The sequence below is a fragment of the Trachypithecus francoisi genome, unplaced genomic scaffold (genome assembly GCF_009764315.1).
Source record: "Trachypithecus francoisi isolate TF-2019V2 unplaced genomic scaffold, Tfra_2.0 Lachesis_group20, whole genome shotgun sequence".
Classification (NCBI taxonomy): Eukaryota; Metazoa; Chordata; class Mammalia; order Primates; family Cercopithecidae; genus Trachypithecus; species Trachypithecus francoisi.
This window is the reverse complement of record NW_022681466.1, coordinates 33,757,889-33,774,189: the sequence shown is the minus strand read 5'-3', so window position 1 is coordinate 33,774,189 and position 16,301 is coordinate 33,757,889. Positions and strand designations below refer to the sequence as shown.

The window sequence follows — 16,301 nt, the reverse complement described above, 5'->3', positions numbered from 1 at the left end:
TTCTCCCGCCTCAGCCTCCCAAGTAGCTGGGACTACAGGTGCCCGCCACCACACCCGGCTAATTTTTTTGTATTTTTAGTAGAGACGGGGTTTCACCGTGTTAGCCAGCATGGTCTCGATCTCCTGACCTCGTGATCCACCCGCCTCGGCCACCCAAAGTGCTGGGATTACAGGCGTGAGCCACCGCACCCGCCCTGTGATAAGCTTTTTGCTGGTGCAAGGTCTTGCTTCCACATTGATGGCTGCTGACTGATCCAGGTGGTGGTTGCTGAAGGTTGGAGTGACTGCGGCAATTTCTTTCTTTCTTTTTTTTTTTTTCTGAGATGGAGTCTTGCTTTGTCTCCCAGGCTGGAGTGCAGTGGTGCGATCTCGGCTCTCTGCAAGCTCCATCCCCTGGGTTCATGCCATTCTCCTGCCTCAGTCTCCCAGGTAGATGGGACTACAGGTGCCCACCACTACACCTCGCTAATTTTTTGTATTTTTAGTAGAGAGGGGGTTTCACCGTGTTAGCCAGGATAGTCTCGATCTCATGACCTCGTGATCCACCCACCTCGGCCTCCCAAAGTGCTGGGATTACAGGCGTGAGCCACTGTGCCTGGCCAGGGCAATTTATTAAAATAAGACAACAATAAGGTTTGCCACATCTATTGACTCTTCCTTTCACAAAATATTTCTCTGCAGCATACAGTGCTGGTTGACAACATTTTGCCCACAGTAGAACTTCTTTCAAATTGGAGTCAATCCTCTCAAATCCTGCCACTGCTTTATCAACTAACTTTATGTGATATTCTAAATCCTTTGTTATTACTTCAACAATGTTCACATCATCTACACTAGTAGATTCCATGTTAAGAAACCACTTTCTCTGCTCATCCATAAGAAGCAACTCCTCATCACCATTTTTTTTTTTTTTTAAGAGACTGTGTCTCACTATGTTGCCCAGGTTGGTCTTGAAATCCTGGCCTCAAGTGATCCTCCTACCTCAGTCTCCTGTGTAGGTGGGACTACAGGTGCCCACCACTGCATCCTGTTTAGGGTAGAACTATTAATTCTCTCTCTTTTAGTTATCTTGCTATTTCTACCAAATCTGCAGTTACTTCCTCCAATAATGTCTTGAACCCCTCAAAGTCATCCATGAGAGTTGGAATCAACTTCTTCCAAACTTCTATTAATGTTGATATTTTAACCTCCTCTCATGGATCACGAATTTTCTTTTTTTTCTTGAGGACCATGAGCTGTAGTTTTATTGGTTCATTTCTTGCATTTGAAGTACTCTGGCTTGAGATTCTTTGCCATAGTCCTTACCTACTACACAACTGCAACCAACCACTTTACAGGGTTTTCCCCTCTCTGTCAATTTTACAGAAGCCTACCTATTCCCCTACTTTCTGGTCAACCTTAATTACGGTGACACAGTGTTCAGCACTAAGGGCCTCCGCCAACGTGACATACACAGGCTCATCACAGATGGATGCAAGCACACAAAGCCTTATCTACGGTTTCGGCAGCTTTGCAAATTCTATGTGATAGGTCATCGTGCTTGAGGGCGGTCTTCAGCACCTCTTATGAAATAGTTTTTTTTTTTTTTTTTTTTTTGGAGACAGGCTCTGTCACCAGACTGGGGTGTAATGGCACAATTATAGTTCACTGCAGCCTCAAATTCCTGGGCTCAAGTAATCCTCCCACCTCAGCCTCCTGAGTAGCTGGAACTATAGATGCACACCATGACACTTCGCTAATTTTTTTTTCATTCTTTTTTGTTTTTACTTTATTTTCTTTTTATATTATACTTTAAGTTCTGGGGTACATGCACAACATGCAGGCTTGTTACATATGTATACATGTGCCATGTTGGTTTGCTGCACCCATTAACTCGTCATTTACATTAGGTATTTCTCCTAATGCTATCCCTCCCCCATCCTCCCACCCCACGACAGGCCCTAGTGTGTGATGTTCCCTGCCCTGTGTCCAAGTGTTCTCATTGTTCGATTCCCACCTATGAGTGAGAACATGCAGTGTTTGATTTTCTGTCCTTGTGATAGTCTGCTCAGAATGATGGTTTCCAGCTTCATCCAGGTTGCTACAAAGAACATGAACTCATCCTTTTTTATGGCTGCATAGTATTCCATGGTGTGTATGTGCCACATTTTCTTAATCCAGTCTATTATTGATGGACATCTGGGTTGATTCCAAGTCTTTGCTGTTGTGAACAGTGCCGCAATAAACATACATGTGCATGTGTCTTTATAGTAGCATGATTTACAATCCTTTGGGTATATACTCAGTAATGGGATTGCTGGGTCAAATGGTATTTCTAGTTCTAGATCCTTGAGGAATCGCCACACTGTCTTCCACAACAGTTGAACTAGTATACACTCCCACCAACGTGTAAAAGCATTCCTATTTCTCCACATCCTCTCCAGCACCAATTGTTTCCTGACTTTTTAATGATCGCCATTCTAACTGGTGTGAGATGGTATCTCATTGTGGTTTTGATTTGCATTTCTCTGATGACCATTGATGATGAGCATTTTTTCATGTGTCTGTTGGCTGCATAAATGTCTTCTTTTGAAAAGTGTCTGTTCATATCCTTTGCCCACTTTTTGATGGGGTTGTTTGATTTTTTCTTGTAAATTTGTTTAAGTTCTTTGTAGATTCTTTGTAGATTTTTTCTTTTGAGATGGAGTCTCGCTCTGTCACCCCCAGGCTGGAGTGCAGTGTCACAATCTCAGCTCACTGCAACCTCTGCCTCCCAGGTTCAAGTGATTCTCCTGCCTCAGCCGCCTGAGTAGCTGGGATTACAGGCATGTACCACCACACCTGGCTAATCTTTGTATTTTTTTTTTGAGACGGAGTCTCGCTCTGTTGCCCAGGCTGGAGTGCAGTGGCCAGATCTCAGCTCACTGCAAGCTCTGCCTCCCGGGTTCACGCCATTCTCCTGCCTCAGCCTCCCGAGTAGCTGGGACTACAGGCGCCTGCCACCTCGCCCGGCTAGTTTTTTGTATTTTTAGTAGAGACGGGGTTTCACCATGTTAGCCAGGATGGTCTCGATCTCCTGACCTCGTGATCCGCCCGTCTCGGCCTCCCAAGGTGCTGGGATTACAGGCTTGAGCCACCGCACCTGGCAATCTTTGTATTTTTTTAGTAGAGACAGAGTTTCACCACGTTGGTCAGGCTGGTCTCAAACTCCTGAACCCATGATTCACCTGCCTCAGTCTCCTAAAGTGCTGGGATTACAGGCATGAGCCACTGTGCCCAGCTGACACCTCGCTAATTTTTAATTTTCTGTAGCAACAAGGTCTTGTTGTGTTGTCCAGGTTGGTCTGGAACTCCTGGGCTCAATTGATCCTCCTGCCTCAGCCTCCCAAAATGCTAGGATTACAGGTATGAGCCACTGTCCTCAACCTTGTAAAGTATTCTTAACATCCATTACATCGTCAGCAGCAATGACTTTCTCAGCCATGGTGGTGGGCTACAGGTGAAGCCTAATCTTGAATATAGCTGAGCCCCTGCCTGTGCATGACTCAGCAGTGGCAAAGCACAAATGTACTTAATGGCATCTAGAATGGTGAATCCTTTCCAGAAAGTTTTCAACTTATTTGCCTATATCCATTAGAGAAATCACTATGGCAAATATAGCCTTATAAAATGTTTTTCTTAAAACATGACTTAAACATCAAAATTACTCTTTGATCCATGGTCTGCAGAATGGGGATGTTGTGTTAATAGACATGAAAAGATTAATTTCCCTGTACATCTTCATCAGAGCTCTTGGGTGACCAGGTGCATTATCAACTGGCAGTAGCATTTTCAAAGGAATTTTTTTCTGAGCAGTAGGTCTCAACAGTGGGCTTAAAATATTCAGTAAAACATGCTATAAACAGATGTGCTGTCATCCAGGCCTTTCAGTTCCATTTACAGAGCACAAGCAGAGTAGATTTAGCGTAATTCTTAAGGGCCCTAGGAATTTCAGAGTGTTAAATGAGGATGGACTTCAATTTAAAGTTACCAGCTGCATTAGCCCCTGATAAGAGAGGCAGCCTGTCCTTTGAAGCTTTGAAGCCAAGCATTGACTTACCCTCTCTAGCTATGAAAGTCCTAGATAGCATCTTCTTTTAATAGAAGGCTGTTTTGCCTACATTGAAAGTCTGTTGCCTAGTGTAGCCACCTGCATAAATGATCTTAGCTAGATCTTTTGGATAATGCTGCAGGGTCTGCCTCAGCACTTGCTGCTTCACTGTGCACTTTTAAGTTATGGAGCTGGCTTCTTTCCTTAAACTCATGTACCAACCTCTGCTAGCTTTAGACTTCTGCAGCTTCTTTTTATTTTATTTATTTATTTGAGACGGAGTCTAGCTCTGTTGCCCAGGCTGGAGTGCAGTGGTGCAATCTCGGCTCACTGCAACCTCCACCTCCCAAGTTCAAGCAATTCTCCTGCCTCAGCCTCCCGAGGAGCTGGGACTACAGGTGTGTGCCACCATGCCCGGCTAATTTTTGTATTTTTAGTAGAGACGGGGTTTTACCATATTGGTCAGGCTGGTCTTGAACTCCTGACCTCAAGTGATCCACCCACCTCGGCCTCCCAAAGTGTTGGGATTACAAGCGTCAGCCACTGCGCCTGGCCAGACTTTTGAAGCTTCTGACCTCTCTCATACTTTGTACAATTGAAGAGAGTTAGGGTCTTGCTCTGGATTAGGCTTTGGCTTAAGGGAATGTTGCTTCTGGTTCAATCTTCTCTTCAGACCACTAAAACTTTATATCATCAATAAGTCTGTTTCGCTTTCTTTTTCTTTTTTGAGACAGGGTCTTGCTCTGTCACCCAGGCTGAAGTGCAGTGGTGTGGCTATGGTTCACTTCAGTCTCGATCTCCCAGCTCAGGCAGTACCCCCACCTAAGCCTCCTGAGTAGTTGAGAGTACAGGTGTGTGTTGCCATGCTCAGCCGTTTTTTTGTTTGTTTTTTTTTTTTTGAGACGGAGTCTCGCTCTGTCGCTCAGGCTGGAGTGCAGTGGCCGGATCTCAGCTCACTGCAAGCTCCGCCTCCAGGGTTCACGCCGTTCTCCTGCCTCAGCCTCCTGAGTAGCTGGGACTACAGGCGCCCGCCACCTCGCCCGGCTAATTTTTTTTTGTATTTTTTAGTAGAGACGGGGTTTCACTGGGTTAGCCAGGATGGTCTCGATCTTCTGACCTCATGATCTGCCCGTCTCGGCCTCCCAAAGTGCTGGGATTACAGGCTTGAGCCACCGCGCCTGGCCCTCAGCCGTTTTTTTGTTTTGTTTTGTTTTGTTTTTTAATTTTTTGTAGAGATGGGGGTCTCACTGTTGCCAGCATTGGTCACAAACTCCTGGGCTCAAGTGATCTTCCCACTTCAGCCTCCCAAAATTTTGGAATTACAGGCATAAGCCACCACACATGGCCTGTTTCACTTTCTTATCATTCATGAGCTCACTGGAGTAATTTTTTTTTTTTTTTTTTTTTTTTTGAGACGGAGTCTCGCTCTGTCGCCCAGGCTGGAGTGCAGTGGCCGGATCTCAGCTCACTGCAAGCTCCGCCTCCCGGGTTCACGCCATTCTCCTGCCTCAGCCTCCCGAGTAGCTGGGACTACAGGCGCCCGCCACCTCGCCCGGCTAGCTTTTTTGTATTTTTTAGTAGAGATGGGGTTTCACCGTGTTAGCCAGGATGGTCTCGAACTCCTGACCTCGTGATCCGCCCGTCTCGGCCTTCCAAAGTGCTGGGATTACAGGCTTGAGCCACCGCGCCCGGCCTGGAGTAATTTTTTTGAACAAGTTTCCTTTGCATTCACAACTTAGGTAACTTTAGTGCAAGAGCCCTTGCATTTGGCCTATTTTGGATGTTGACGTTTTCCTCACTAAGCTTAATCATTTCTAGCTTTTGAATTAAAGCGAGAGACTTTACTCTTCCTTTCACTTGAACACTTAGCCCATTGTAGGGTTATTGATTGGCCTAATTTCAATAGTATTGTGTCTCAGAGAACAGAGAAGTCCAGGGAAAGGGGAGAAAAGGATGGGGAAACAGCCAGTTGGTGAAATAGTCAGAACACACAGTATTTATTAAGTTTGCTGCCTTATATGTGTGCAGTTTGTGGTGCCACTCCCCAAAATTACAATAATAACATCAAAGATCACTGACTACAGATGGCCATAACAGATACAATAATAATAATAAGTTTGATATATTGCAAGAATTACCAAAATGTGACAGAGGCACGAAGGGATCACATACTGTTGAAAAAATGGTGCCAACGGACTTGTTGAACACAGGGTTGCCACAGACCTTGAATCTGTGAAAAAATGTAGCATCTGTGAAGAGCAATAAAGCAAAGCACAATAAAATGAGGAATGTCTGTATTATCAAACAATGGTTTACTCCACAACAGTTGAAATGAATGATCTAGAGCTAAATGTATCAACTCAAATAAATTTCAAATACAGAAAATATAAGTTGTAAGAAGAATATGGGGTATACTTTTAAAAAACACATTGAACAATTATAATGGTTTAATGTATTTAAATAATGTGTGTATGTGTGTTTGTGTGTATATGTATGTGTGTGTGTTTATACACTCATATATGGAAAATATGCATGGGAAGGCTCAATGAAGCTCTTGAAGGGAGCTCTACGGGTCCCTAAGATCCTTCTTGAAAACAGTCAAAACTATTTTCATAATAGTACTAAGAAGTTATTGTGGTGACACTTTCACTGATGGTGCAAAATCAGTTATGGGTGAAACTGCTGACACCTGAACATAAATCCAAATCCATGCAGTGTCACCAAACTATACTAGTAATCATGACATTTTTACTATCATTCACTTGCAGGACAAAAAAAAATGCTTTAAATCCAGCTTCACTTAAGAATGTTCTTGATAAAATGGTAATAATCACTAATTTTATTAAGTTTGCCTCTTGAATCAATTTTTTTAAATAGACTTTATTAAAATTAGCCAGGTGTGGTGGCACACACCTGTTGATTCCAGCTACTTGGGAGGCTGAGGCACGAGAATTGCTTGAACCCAGGAGCTGGAGGTTGCAGGGAGCTGAGATTGCACCACTGCACTCCAGCCTGGGCAACAGAGTGAGACTCCGTCTCAAAATAAATAAATACATAGACTTTATTTTTGTTTTTTGGTGATTTTTCTGGTTTTTTTGAGACAGGGTCTTGATTTGTTGCCCAAGTTGGAGTGCAGTGGTGTGATCATGGTTCACTGCAACTTGAACTCTTGAGCTCAAGGGATCCTACCACTTCAGTCTCCCAAGTAGTGGGGCTACAGGTGTTTGCCACCACATCTGGCTAATTTTTAAAATTATTTTTGTAGAAACAGGATTTCACTATGTTGCCCAAGCTGGTCTTGAACTCCTGGTCTCAGGAGTTCTTCCACCTCAGCCTCCCAAAGTGCTGGGATTATAGGCATGAGCCACCATGCCTGGCCAAAAACAGACTTTAAGAGCAGTCTTAGGTTCACAGCAAAATTAAGCATAAAGTACAGAGAGTTCCCATATATCCCCTGTGCCCATACACCCACCAGCCTCCCTCCCTATCAACATCCCATACCAGAGTGGTACAATTGTTATAATCAATGAACCACATTGACACATTATTAACCAAAGTCCATAGTTTACACTAAGTTTCACTCTTGATGTACATTCTCTGGGTTTTGATAAATGTATAATAACATATATCCATCTTTATAGCATTGTACAGAATAGTTTCACTGCCCTAAAAATCCTCTGGGTTCTGTCTACTCATCCGTCTCCTCAATCCCTGAGAACCACTTATCTGTTTGCTGTCTCCACAGTTTCGCCTTTTTCCAGAATGTTATATAGTTGCAATCATACAATAGGCATCCTTTTCATATTGGCTTCTTTCACTAAGTAATATGCATTCAAGCTTACTCCATGTCTTTCATGGCTCAATGACTCATTTCTTTTCAGTGCTAAATAATATTCCATTGTCTGGACGCACCACCATTTGTTTATCCATTCACCTCCTAAGCACATCTTGGTTGCTTCCAAGTTGTGATAATTATGCATAAAGTTGCTATAAACATTTCTGTGCGGTATTTTTTGTGGCCATAAGTTTTTAAATCATTTGGGTAAAAACCAATGAATATGATTGCTGGATCATATGGTAAGAGTACATTTCATTTTGTGAGAAATTGCCAAACTTCTTCTAAAAGTGGCTGTACCATTTTGTCTTCCAAGCAGCAATGAATGAGAGTTTTTGTTGCTCCACATCCTTGCCAGCATTTGGTGGTGTCAGAGTTTTGGATTTTTATCATTCTAATAGGTGTGTAGTGTTATCTCATTATTCTTTCAATTTGCTAAGACATATTGATGTTGAGCGTTTTTTTTGAGACGGAGTCTCGCTCTGTCGCCCAGGCTGGAGTGCAGTGGTGCAATCTCCGCTCACTGCAAGCTCCGCCTCCCAGGTTCACACCATTCTCCTGCCTTAGCCTTCCAGTAGCTGGGACTACAGGCGCCTGCCACCACGCTTGGCTAATTTTTTTTTTTTTTTTTTTTTTTTAGTAGAGATGGGGTTTCACCGTGTTAACCAGGATGGTCTCGGTCTCCTGACCTCATGATCCACCCGCCTCGGCCTTCCAAAGTGCTGGGATTACAGGCGTGAGCCACGTGCCCGGTCGATGTTGAGCATTTTTTCACGTTTATTTGCCATATAAAAATCTGTTTTGGCCGGGCGCGGTGGCTCAAGCCTGTAATCCCAGCACTTTGGGAGGCCGAGACGGGCGGATCACGAGGTCAGGAGATCGAGACCATCCTGGCTAACACTGTGAAACCCCGTCTCTACTAAAAATACAAAAACTAGCCGGGCGAGGTGGCGGGCGCCTGTAGTCCCAGCTACTCAGGAGGCTGAGGCAGGAGAATGGCGTAAACCCGGGAGGCGGAGCTTGCAGTGAGCTGAGATCTGGCCACTGCACTCCAGTCCCGGCGATAGAGCGAGACTCTACCTCAAAAAAAAAAAAAAAAATCTGTTTTGGGCCGGGCGCGGTGGCTCAAGCCTGTAATCCCAGCACTTTGGGAGGCCGAGACGGGCGGATCACGAGGTCAGGAGATCGAGACCATCCTGGCTAACACAGTGAAACCCCAACTCTACTAAAAATACAAAAACTAGCCGGGCGAGGTGGCGGGCGCCTGTAGTCCCAGCTACTCGGGAGGCTGAGGCAGGAGAATGGCGTAAACCCGGGAGGCGGAGCTTGCAGTGAGCTGAGATCCGGCCACTGCACTCCAGTCCGGGCGACAGAGCGAGACTCCGCCTCAAAAAAAATAATAATAATAATAAAAAATAAAAATCTGTTTTGGTAAAGTGTCTGTACTTCTTTGGTAAAGTGTGTGTTCAGATCTTTTGCCCATGTTTAAATTGGGTTGTCCATTTTCTTATTGTTTTAAGAGTTCTTAGGCCGGGCGCGGTGGCTCAAGCCTGTAATCCCAGCACTTTGGGGGGCCGAGATGGGCGGATCACGAGGTCAGGAGATCGAGACCATCCTGGCTAACACGGTGAAACCTCGTCTCTACTAAAAATTACAAAAAACTAGCTGGGCGAGGTGGCGAGCACCTGTAGTCCCAGCTACTCGGGAGGCTGAGGCAGGAGAATGGCGTAAACCCGGGAGACGGAGCTTGCAGTGAGCTGAGATCCGGCCACTGCACTCCAGCCCGGGCGACAGAGCGAGACTCCGCCTCAACAAAAAAAAAAAAAAAAAGAGTTCCTTGTATATTTTGGCTAACATGCTTTTATCAGATATGTCTTTTGCAAATGTTTTCTCCCAGTCTGTAGCTTGCCTTCTCAGTTTCCTGACAGTGTCCTTTGCAGAGCATAAATTTATTTATTTTATCATTTTATTATTATTATTTTTTGAGACAGGGTTTCTCTTGCTCTTTCACCCAGGCTGGAGTGCAGTGGTGTGATCATGGCTCACTGCAACCTCCAATCATTGGGCTCAGGCAATCTTCTTGCCTCAGCCTCCTGAGTAGCTGGGTATAGGCATGCATCAACATTCCTAGCTATTTTAAATTTTTTATAGAGATGGGGGTCTTGCTATGTTTGCCAGGCTGGTCTCAAACTCATGGCCTCAAGCAATCCTCCCGCTTCAGCCTCCCAAATTGCTAGGATTATAGGCATGAGCCACCATGCCAGCCTTGAAATATTTCAAAATTAAAATATAACACAAGCATGTATCCTAATTTTTACGTAAGTATAAATTTTCCCCTCTGCAGTTTAGAATCTGTATAGTTTGGCACAGAGCCTAGTGCATTTCTGTGCTCAGTCTTTGTTTTATAGAAAGATGTAAAACATGGCCAGGCACGGTGGCTCACACCTGTAATCCCAGCACTTTGGGAGGCCAAGGCAGGCAGATCACTTGAATCCAGGAGTTTGAGACCAGCTTGGCCAACATGGCAAAACCCTGTCTCTACTAAAAATACAAAAATTAGCCAGGCATGGTGGCACATGCCTGTGATCCCAGTTATTTGGGTGGCTGAGGCATGAAAATCACTTGAACCTGGGAGGTGCAGGTTGCAGTGAACTGAGATTGCGCCACTGCCCCTCCAGCCTGGGTGACAGAGCAAGACTGTCTCAAAAAAAAAAAAAAAAGAAAGAAAGAAAGAAAAAGAAAAAAGAAAAAAATGTAAAACATAATAGAAAAACTGATTATATGGTTCAATATATGTTCCTTTCCAAATAGAGCAGCTTCATCCAAAGGAAAAAGAACCAACAAAAATAGAGATCATGAGTATAAAATGTGGTATAAAATGTGCAACTATTTCCATTTCGTATAGTCTGCAATTTTTAATTAAGAAAGACTCATTAAAATGACATATATCTGGCCAGGTGCTGTGGCTCACGCCTGTAATCCCAGCACTTTGGGAGGTTGAGGTGGGTGGGTCACAAGGTCATGAGTTTGAGACCAGTCTGGCCAATATGGTGAAACCCCGTCTCTACTAAAAAAATACAAAAATTAGCTGGGCATGGTGGCATGCACCTGTAATCCCAGCTACTCAGGAGGCTGAGGCAGGAGAACTGCTTGAACCCGGGAGGTGGAAGTTGCAGTGAGCCAAGGTTGCATCACTGCACTCCAGCCTGGGCAACAGAGCAAGACTCCATCTCAAAATAATAATAATAATAATAATAATAATAATAATAATAATATATCCATTTGCAGAGAGACTTACTGATTCATTCATTTAAAATTTATTTAATTTCACTGGGCGCGAGTGGGTCATGCCTGTAATCCCAACACTTTGGAAGGCTGAGGTAGGCAGATCACCTGAGGTTGGGGGTTTGAGACCAGCCTGACCAATATGGAGAAACCCCATCTCTACTAAAAATACAAAATTAGCTGGGTGTGGTGGTGCATGTAATCCCAGCTGCTTGGGAGGCTAACACAGGAGAATCACTTGAACTGGGGAGGCAGAGGTTGCGGAAAGCCGAGATCACGCCATTGCACTCCAGCCTAGGCAACAAGAGCAAAATTCCGTCTCAAAAAAAAAGAAAAAAAATTATTTAATTTCAACTATGTGTTAGTCCCTGTGTTAAGTACTAAGGATACAGAGGTAAATGAGAAAAGGTCCTTGCCATTATGGAGCTCACGGTTTAAAGAATCTTGGTAAAGAATTAACACAAAATGTGAAAAATATTATACAAGGCATGTACACAGGGATATGAGATAATACTCAAAGAGTATTTAAGAGAGCTGGGAAAGGTTTCTGAGATAGGATAACATCCAAGCTGGGAGCTGAGTAGTGAGAATAAAATAGATAGAAAAGAGATTAAAATGCATTCCAGGCAGGAATGAAAAAACATTCATGTATATATGTATGTGTGTATGTTTATATACACACATACATACAGTTGATCCTCATTATATGAAGGGTCTGTATTTTCAAATCCACATAGTCACTAAAATTTATTTGTAACCCCTAAGTCAATACTTTCACAGTCATTCATGGACATGTACAGAGTGGCAAAAACTCGAGTTAACTGAAGCACAACACATTCCCAGCTCAGGTCAAAGTGATGTTTGTTCTACCTTCTTGTTTTAGCTCTCATAGTGTCCTTTTCTCAGTCTCTTTCACGCTATGTTTTTCATATTTTTATGGTTTGTGCTGATAACTTTGCTGTTTACAACGTTCCCCATGCATAATGCTGATATGCTATCTAGTGTTCCGATGCATAACAAGGTTATAAGGTGCCTTATGAAAAAAAATAGTTGTGCTAAATAACCTTAACTCTTGGCCTTGAGTTCAGTGTTAATGAATCAACAATAGATATTTAATAAGGTATCTTTAAGCAGAAACACACATAAAACAAGGTTGTATTGACTGATTGATAAAAACGTCATGAACAGAGGCTCACAGGAACCTAACCCTCTATTTCCTCTAGGAGCAATGCTTCTATATTCACTGATTCAGTGTTTGTAGTAACTTTATAGAACATAACTACTGTAAATTGAGAAGCAACTGTGTGTTTATTTACTAATTAACACATGTTTTGTCAAATACAATTTATCTACAGAAACCACTGATTACTTTGATTAGATACACATGGCATATTACCTCATCCTGAATAAGTAATGAATAATCAACTATACTGAAGATAACTGACATCTTATTGTGCATAGCCTTTAAAACCATCACTTTAAAAATAAGCACGGTATTATGAGGTATTTTGAGGTTTCTAGTAAGGGCAGTAATATCTCACATAAAGATAGTTATATACTTGCAACCATATAAGAGTAGAGTAGAAATATACAGAAGCAGATGTGGCACAATTTTAACAATTTAGTATTTCTACTAAGTATAATTGTGGATAGTGGCAAAAGCAGTATGGTAAAAACTGCAGTAGAAAAAAATCTAAAATGATTATTTTTGGTTTTTTTGGTTTTTTTTTTGAGATGGACTCTCACTCTATTGCCAGGCTGGAGTGCAGTGGCACAGTTTCGGCTCACTGCAACTTCCGCCTCCTGGGTTCAAGCGATTCTCCTGCCTCAGCCTCCCAAGTAGCTGGGACTACAGGCACATGCCACCACGCCCGGCTAATTTTTATATTTTTAGTAGAGATGGAGTTTCACCATGTTGGCCAAGCTGGTCTTGAACTCTTGACCTCGTGATCCGCCCGCCTCAGCCTCCCAGAGTGCTGGGATTACAGGCGTGAGCCACTGCGCCCGGCCTAAAATGATTTTTAAAAAGCTTTCCTCAATCAATTAACAGAACTGAACTGTCATTTTCTGAAAGTGATTCCAATGAACAAATACCATATAAACTCCCACACACAGACTTGCTCATTATAATGAAAAAGAAGCAGGTAATATCCTTAAGAAGTTAAGCTGGTATAAGGTTAATCTTTATAGAAAAGTAGAACAAGCAAGTTATACAATTTAATATTAGGTCTTGATAAAGACTTTTTAATATTAACACTTCCTGTTATAATGATTCTAATAACTTCGAAGAACATAATTCAAAATTTCACATTTCCTTTATATTAAAATAAAGAAAATTAAAAAAAGAAACAAATTTAAGAAAACACATAGATCCTGAAGTCATGATTGAGAATGATGCCATAAACCTATACCTGTCTAAAATGTTACATTTTAAATTCATAATGACACTTCTTCTATCTCTTGCTGAATGGCCTGCACCTCTTAAATGACATTCAACTATCTAATAATTAAGAGCTACATATTATGAATTTTAAATATCCATTTGTAGTTTTGGAAGATAATTGGCAGAAACTGATGAGGTTGAAAATGCCAAAAGTTTTCTGCTGATTTCAAATTTTATTTTAAAACAGGAAATAAATGAGGGTGAAAATCATTGTTTAAAGAGAAGAGTCCTGACTGAGTGTGGTGGCTCATACCTGTAATCCCAGCACTTTGGGAGGCTGAGGCAGGTAGATCACAAGGTCAGGAGTTTGAGACCAGCCTGGTCAAGATGGTGAAACTCCATCTCTACTAAAGATACAAAAATTAGCCGTGCATGGTGGCGGGTGCCTGTAATCCCAGCTACTTGGGAGGCCGAGGCAGGAGAATCACTTGAACCCAGGAGGTGGAGGTTGCAGTGCGCCAAGATTACACCACTGCACTCTATCTAGCCTGGGTGACAGAGAAAGACTCTGTCTCAAAAAAAAAAAAAAAAAAAAAAAAGAGAGAAGAGTCCAAAAGGGAACAAGACATCAATATTCCATAATGCAAGGGGGAAAAAAAAAACAGAAGAAGTTTTCATTGTATGCACAGTGCATAACTGTAAAGCCAGTTCCATGGATACAATTTACTTATAGCCAATGCTTAAATTTGTATCTTCCAGTCATACCTCTCTTCTGAACTTCAGGTTCTTATATCCAATCATACATGCTCAATATTTCCACTTGAATAGGCAATCTTAAGGGTTTAAAACCAATCTCTTGATTTTTCCCTTTAAGCTTGCTCTTCTCCATCTTAGTAAGTGGCAATTCCATTCTTCCAGTTGCTCAAGTCAGAGTCATTAAATTTATCCTTCCTTGATTCTTCCCTTCACATACACCACATAAACAAATCCTATTGTTTCTTCTCTCAGAATATATCCAGAACCTGACCACTTATTACTGCCTCCAAGACTACTTCCCTGGTCTAAGTCATCATTATTTCTCACCTGCACAACTAACTACTACTAATTCTTTCCCCTTTTCTACCTTCTTTCCTCCTACTCTAGTCTCCACACAGCACCCAGAGTGATCCATTAAAAATGCAAATCAGATCATGTCTTTCTTCTGCTCAAATCCTCTATTGCCTTCCCATCTCACTCAGGGAAAAATTCAAAATCCTGACCATGGCTTACCAGACCCTACTTGATCTAATACACTGCCAGCTCTCTGATTTTGTTTTCTAATACTATTCTTTCACTTTTGTTCCAAGTCACACAAATCTCTCTGTCATTCCTCAAACCTGCTGAGCATTCTCTTACCTGTCTCTACACTTATTGATTCCTCTGCCTAGAAAGCTTTTCACTCAGATAGCCACATCATTCATGTGTTCACTTATTTCAGATCTCTACCTTTTTTTTTTTTTTTTTTTATACGGAGTCTTGCTCTGTCGCCTGGGCTGGAGTGCAGTGGCCGGATCTCAGCTCACTGCAAGCTCCGCCTCCTGGGTTTTATGCCATTCTCCTGCCTCAGCCTCCCGAGTAGCTGGGACTACAGGCGCCTGCCACCTCGCCCGGCTAGGTTTTTTTTTTTGTATTTTTAGTAGAGATGGGGTTTCACCGTGTTAGCCAGGATGGTCTTGATCTCCTGACCTCGTGATCTGCCTGTCTCGGCCTCCCAAAGTGCTGGGATTACAGGCTTGAGCCACTGCGCTCGGCCTCAGATCTCTACTTTTAAGAATAAAAATCAGGCTGGGTGCGGTGGCACATGCCTGTAATCCCAGTACTTTGGGAGGCCGAGGAGGGCGGATCACCTGAGGTCAGGAGTTCGAGACTAGCCTGGCGAACGTGGCGAAATCCCGTCTCTACTAAAAATACAAAAATTAGCCGGGCATGGTGGTGTGCACCTATGATCCCAGCTACTTGGGAGGCTGAGACAGGAGAATCACTTGAACCCAGGAGGTGGAGGTTGCAGTGAGTCAAGACTGCACCATTGCACTCCAGCCTGGGCAACAGAGCGAGACTACGTCTCCAAAAAAAAAAAAAAAAAAGGCCTCACCTCACTTAGGAGGTATGAGGTCAATAAACCTAAATCCCAATAATTTAATAATTAAATACTATAGTAATTGTGTTTACATTTGCTACCTAGGATGCACAGAGCTTTATATATGCAGTGGTAACATTTTTATAATTTAAAGTGTAATTCCTATTTGAGGACATTTAAAAATATATTTTTAATAGACTTTTTAAGAGCAGTTTTAGGTTCACAGCAAAACTGAAGGAGAAGTACAGAGAGTTCCCATACACCCTTTGCCCCCACACATGCACAGCCTCCCCACGACTAGGCATCCCAGCCTCAGGCAACTACTAACTTGCTTTCTATCTCTATAGATATGCTTATTCTGAACCTTTCATATGTAATATTTTGCATGTGGCTCTTTCACTTAGCATAATGTTTTTGAAGTTCATAGATGCTGAAGCATGCATCATTTGTTCTTTTTAATTACTTAGTGATATTCTACTGTATGGATGTTTAGAGTGTACGAAATGGACCTTATCTTTCTTGTGTGTCAGAAAAGAGGAATCCTCAATTAATGCCAGTAATTGAAGCTAGTAAAGGCAAAAGAGGAAATAAAAGAAAATGGAATTGTGGCTGA

The 16,301-nt window shown here is 42.5% G+C and overlaps 1 protein-coding gene across 1 annotated transcript in view; it reads right to left on the bottom strand.

The window, feature by feature from the left end:
• The window catches only part of PPM1E (protein phosphatase, Mg2+/Mn2+ dependent 1E), a 233,411-nt gene that overhangs the window by 85,894 nt on the left and 131,216 nt on the right, over positions 1 to 16,301 (bottom strand). The gene's annotated exons all lie outside the window — the stretch shown is intronic.